The following is a 6,401-nucleotide window of genomic DNA, read 5'->3' on the forward strand; positions in this document are numbered from 1 at the left end:
TAAAGTGCCTTTTTGAGGAAATACATCAACAGATGTTTTCCTTGTGTAAAATAGACATTTTTCAGCTCAAATCTTTGAAACACATATACTACTTAGAGTTCATGTTCATGCATTACCTTCAATATCAGCAATTCAATAAAACTTCTAATCTATACCAAAACTATTTTTCTTTATTCAAAATGTGTACCACTCCTAATTTAGCTTTCGGGGCTTGAGCTAAAACCATGTCATCAGAAAACTCTGGGTTTCTCATTTCTTAATTCTTCTTCTAAGTTCTTTTCCCATTGTGTGTGTTTACTTTTGACTCTTCAAGTCTATTATGAAGGCTATATGAAATACATTCTCTCCTAGGGAACAGCAAAGCCACATTGCATACCACTGGAATAAGACACTGTTTAAAATCTTTAAAAGCAGCATTTAGGATCAAACTAAAGCTTGATAGAGAGATCTGTCTGCACTTTGAAATGCAAAACCTCTTGAAACTATTATTATTGGGGAGTGGATACTTGAAGTGTTCTGAAACTCAAAAAAAAAAGGTACCTAAAAGTTAAGAGAAGGAAGCTGAAGCAGCCCAAGCTACTGCAAGTTTCCATTTTAGGCTCAGGATTACCTGCAGCCAAGCACAGACATGGCAAGAACAGAAACTAAACTGCACAGACAGGAGAGAGAGAGAGAGAGAGAGAGAGAGAGAGAGAGAGTCCTGGTATTTCTTGGTAAACCACAAGGCTGCAGATCTAAGTTTTCAATCAACAAGCTAAAACAACCACCTCAGAACAGCAGCAGTCCTCTCCCTCCTGGCCTACTACTAGTTTGCAGTCCACCTCTTCTGTGTATAAGAGGAGTTTTCACATGTCTGAGCAGGAGAGGAAAAAGCCAAAGCTTATGAGAATAAGTATGAAATACATATTAACCAAGGTAACAGATTTAAGCGGCTTAAATACAGATACATTCAAGAAAACCAACAGATATTTGTCCATTTTAGAGCAGACCCACCAAGAGTTTATTTGCTCCCACGGCGCGTGTGTCGGAGGGGGGCCAACCCCCCTGCGCTGGGCTCTTTGTTTACTTGCCGGCAGGCTGACTTTGCTGCAGCTACCACTGGTCGGGTCGCTACCCCTGCGGCTGCTCGACTCCCTGCGGTGTTGGAGCAGGCAAAAAAATTCTCCGGTCCCGCGGCGCGGCAGCGGCTTGGCTCGGCTCCCGCCAGGGCCAGGCCCGGCATGGCCGCGGCACTGCCGCCGCTGGTGCTGGGCGAGGGGCTGCTGGTGGCCACCTGGTGCTGGCTGCGGGGCGCGGCGCGGCCTGGGCCCGGGGGCTTCATGCGGGGCAAGACTGTCATCATCACCGGCACCAACAGTGGGCTGGGCCGGGCGGCCGCGGCTCGGCTCGGCTTCCACGGCACGGCTCTCCCCGCGGTGGCCTCCGCTATCGCCGCTACAGAGCGGCACTTCAGGCGGTTGCACGCCGCGGCTGCTCCCCTCCCCCAGCCATGGCTTGCTCAGCGTCTTGAGAGTTTTATCACTCTCCAAAGCAGCTTCCCATAACAATTCACCGAATTCACGCCATCCCGTTAACTCGTAAACCATATGGAGGTTAAGGAAAACCCTTCTAGCATAGCCTTCAGTCCAAAGTCCTGTTAAATCCTTTTGCAAATTCATCCCCGTAATCTGTCTTGTCTGTAAAAAAGCAATAAAAAGATCATATGCGGCTTGCCTTTCCACTATGTCTAAAGCGCGCTTTTTTGCAGCTCCTCAAGATCTCGGCCACACGTTTCAGCCAGGCTTGTCTGTTACGGACACCTGGAGCACGGCGTGTCTCGGCGTCTTTTCTTCCGCTTTTTTTTTTTCTGCACACTTCTGCTGTTCCGGCTGCTGCTTGTCCCGGCTGCTGTTTCGGACACGGAACCCGACCCGTTACTCCAACTTCTCATGGTGTCACAATATAACGTCGAGGAGGTCACCATATATGAAGTGGAGGGAGAAGACCCACCTTTGTTGGTTCAGCATCTGACTCCGTTTATTAACTCAATCAGTCACTTTTTATAACCGTGTTAATTAAGTTCATGCATATTGCAAAACCCGAGCTCACAATAGGTCAGAGATAACACACCAACCCCTCCTTTTGTTTTCAATACCAAGCTTTGTGTTCTCAAAACTTACTTTTACTTTCCCAAAACAGCCAAAGATAGAATATCAACTTGTTATGAGAAAGCTGCCTGAGAACTCTGGTATGGAAGGTTCTCAAGGCCTTCATGTTTGTCACTTTTACTTGTAATTAAAAACAACCTGAGAACTTCTACTGTTTACAGAAACAGGCTGTGAGAATTTGCTCCTCACAGCTGCCTTCTAAGCCATTTCTGAAAAAATCTGTCAGCCCCTCCGGCGCTGGGGCAGCTGCTGCAGCCAAACGGTGCAAACCCTCGGAGTTCCAAGGTCCCAGTCCGGAGCAGCTTTGAGATGATCGCAGAAAAAGGAGAGGAGAAACAGTCCAGGAAGGAATGTTGACTGTTTAGCTAAACTAGCTAATAAGCAGAAGCAAAAGCAAGCAAAAGTGAGAGCAGACAGACAGCAAGCAAAGCAGAAAAGCCAGAAGCAAAAAGAGAAAGCCGCCCTATCTACTGCCTGTCTCTGTGTCCCTGATAAGAGAAACCCAAACAAAACTTTCACTCTTCAAAGACAGTCTTAAAGGCACAAAACAGATGAATGTGGATACAAGCATCAGAACGTCACCCTAGGACATTCCACCCCTTATCCCCATATCATCAACATACTACCACACATCATGCATTATTCATACAAAATTTCCATCTGTTCCCCCAAAATTTACAAGCAATACCCATCATGCCTGCATCACATCCCCACATTGGACCACTGAATCCAGGCCCTATATTACAGAGCTGCAGGATTCCCCCCTTTCACTTTACTCACTTAAACCTCCATCTATCACTTGCTCAGGCCTTCGACACTTACACATTTCCTTCTATCTCATGTCTGTATGGTTTAATGTACAGACAATGGCAGTAACAATGATGAGTGATGAACAGTGATATTGCATATCATTCTTACCCCACAATCAGATCTCCCTGAGGTACACATCGTGTTGTTCCGTCTCTTTGCATTATCCACCATGTGCAACCTGGTCCCTGAGCAAAGACAACCCCATGATCGGGCTTGTCTGTACTCGAGGCAGAATTGATCCACACAGTGTTCCCTAACAAACGTCTGATATGTACCACTGGGACTTTGTCTCCTTCTATTACATTCAGGGACTCAGACTGGGCAGGACCTGCTCAGTTGGTGGAACCTCGAGTATTAACTAACCAGGTGGCTTTTGCTAAATGCTGCTCCCAATTTTTGAACGATCCCCCCAAAGGTTTTCAACTGGGTTTTTAGTAGTCCATTGTACCTCTCCACTTTGCCTGCAGCTGGTGCATGGTAGGGAATATGGTACACCCACTCAATGCCATGTTCCCTAGCCCAGGTGTTGATAAGGTTGTTCTTGAAATGAGTCCCGTTGTCTGACTTAATCCTCTCAGGGGTGCCATGTCTCCAGAGAACTTGCTTTTCAAGGCCCAGGATGGTGTTCCGGGCTGTAGCATGAGACACAGGGTAGGTTTCCAACCATCCAGTTGTGGCTTCCACCATGGTCAGCACATAATGTTTGCCCTGGCATGTCTGGGGCAGTGTGAGGTAGTCAATCTGCCAGGCCTCCCCATACTTGTACTTGGACCACCGCCCACTGTACCAGAGGGGTTTCACTCGCTTGGCCTGCTTGATGGCAGCACACGTCTCACAGTCATGGATAACCTGAGAAATACTGTCCATGGTTAGATCCACCCCTCGGTCTCGTGCCCACTTATAGGTGGCATCTCTGCCCTGGTGGCCTGAGGCATCATGGGCCCATCGAGCTAAGAATACCTCTCCCTTATGTTCCCAATCTAGGTCTATTTTGGACACCCTTATCTTTGCAGCTTGGTCTACCTGCTCATTGTTTTGGTGTTCCTCATTGGCCCTACTCTTGGGTACATGGGCATCTACATGGTGGACTTTCACAGGTAGCCTCCCTACCCTGGTAGCAATGTCTTTCCACTCTTCAGCAGCCCAAATTGGTTTTCCTCTACGTTGACAATTAGCGTTTTTCCACCTCTCCAGCCATCCCCACAGAGCATTGGCTGCCATCCATGAATCAGTGTAGAGGTAGAGCTTTGGCCACTTCTCTCTCTCAGCAATGTCCAGGGCCAGTTGAATAGCTTTGAGTTCAGCAAGTTGGCTTGATCCACCTTCTCCTTTGGTAGCTTGTGCAACCTGTCGTGTGAGGCTCCATACGGCTGCTTTCCACTTCCGGTTCATCCCAACGATGCGACAGGAACCATCAGTGAAAAGAGGGTAGCGTGTTTCCTCTGGTTGCAGTTGGTTATAGGGAGGAGCCTCTTCAGCACGTGTCACTGGTTCTTGTTCCTCTTCATCTGTGACACCAAAATTCTCACCTTCGGGCCAATTTGTAATGACCTCCAAAATCCCAGGGCAATTCAGTTTACCTATACGGGCGCGCTGAGTGATAAGAGCAATCCACTTGCTCCATGTAGCACTGGTGGCATGGTGAGTGGAAGGAACCTTGCCTTTGAACATCCACCCCAGCACCGGTAGTCGGGGTGCCAGGAGGAGTTGTGCTTCAGTGCCTATTAACTCCGAGGCAGCCTGGACTCCTTCATAGGCAGCCAAGATTTCCTTCTCTGTTGGAGTGTAGTTGGCTTCAGACCCTCTGTAGCTTCAACTCCAAAATCCCAGTGGTCGACCCCAAGTCTCCCCAGGCACCTTCTGCCAAAGGCTCCAGGACAAGCCATGGTTCCCGGCTGCAGAGGAGAGCACATTCTTTACCTCTGGTCCTGTCCTGACTGGGCCAAGGGCTACTGCATGAGCAATCTCCTGCTTAATCTGGACAAAGGCTTGTTGCTGCTCAGGGCCCCACTGGAAATCATTCTTCTTGCGGGTGACCAGGTAGAGAGGGCTCACGATCTGACTGTACTCAGGAATATGCATCCTCCAAAAACCTATGGCACACAGGAAAGCTTGTGTCTCTTTCTTATTGATGGGTGGAGACATTGCTGTGATCTTGTTGATGATATCTGTAGGAATCTGACGCCGTCCATCTTGCCACTTCACCCCCAGGAATTGAATCTCACAAGCTGCTCCCTTTACTTTGCTTTTTTTAATGGCGAAACCAGCTCCCAGGAGGATCTGGATGATTTCCTTCCCTTTCTCAAACACTTCTGCAGCTGTGTTCCCCCACACAATGATGTCATCAATATACTGCAGATGTTCTGGAGCCTCACCCTTTTCCAGTGCAGCCTGGATCAGTCCATGGCAGATGGTGGGGTTGTGCTTCCACCCCTGGGGCAGTCGGTTCCAGGTGTACTGCACTCCCCTCCATGTGAAGGCAAACTGAGGCCTGCATTCTGCTGCCAGAGGAATGGAGAAAAATGCATTGGCAATGTCTATAGTGGTGTACCACTTTGCTGCCTTGGACTTCAGCTCATACTGGAGCTCTAATATGTCTGGCATGGCAGCACTCAGTGGTGGAGTCACTTCATTCAATGCACGATAGTCCACAGTCAATCTCCATTCTCCTTCAGATTTTCGCACAGGCCAAATGGGGCTGTTGAAGGGTGAGTGGGTCTTGCTGACCACCCCTTGGCTCTCCAGCTCTCGGATCATCTTATGGATGGGGATCACAGCATCTCGAGTGGTTCTATACTGCCGTCGATGCACTATGGAAGTGGCAATTGGCACTCGTTGCTCTTCTCCCGTCAGGCATCCTACTGCAGATGGATTCTCAGACAACCCAGGCAAGGTGTTCAATTGCGGGATGCCCTCTGTCTCTACAACAGCTATTCGAAATGCCAATCTGAGTCCTTTTGGATCTTTGAAGTACCCACTTCAATGGTAGTCTATGCCCAAAATACATGGAGCCTCTGGGCCAGTCACAATAGGATGTTTCTTCCACTCATTCCCAGTAAGGCTCACATCAGCTTCCAGCAAAGTGAAATCCTGGGATCTCCCTGTCACACCAGCAATAGAAACAGACTTTGTCCCCACATATCTTGACAGAATTAATGTACATTGAACACCAGTATCAACCAAAGCTTTGTACTCTTGTGGTTCTGATGTGCCAGGCCAACAAATCCACACAGACCAGAAAACACGATTGTGCCTGTAGCCTGTGCCTGGCTAGAGACAGGGCCCCTCTAAGCCTGGTTATCCTTCTTTCCCTGGGCATATGTCTTGCATGTTCCTTCAAGGGGATCAGATATGTCATCATACCTGTCAGGTCGGCTCCGGGCAACTGGAGCTGCTTTCCTTCTGGTGACTTCCTTCAGTTCATGCACCCACCGTGCCAGAGGA

The sequence above is a fragment of the Zonotrichia leucophrys genome, unplaced genomic scaffold, assembly GCF_028769735.1.
Source record: "Zonotrichia leucophrys gambelii isolate GWCS_2022_RI unplaced genomic scaffold, RI_Zleu_2.0 Scaffold_70_233381, whole genome shotgun sequence".
NCBI lineage: Eukaryota > Metazoa > Chordata > Aves > Passeriformes > Passerellidae > Zonotrichia > Zonotrichia leucophrys.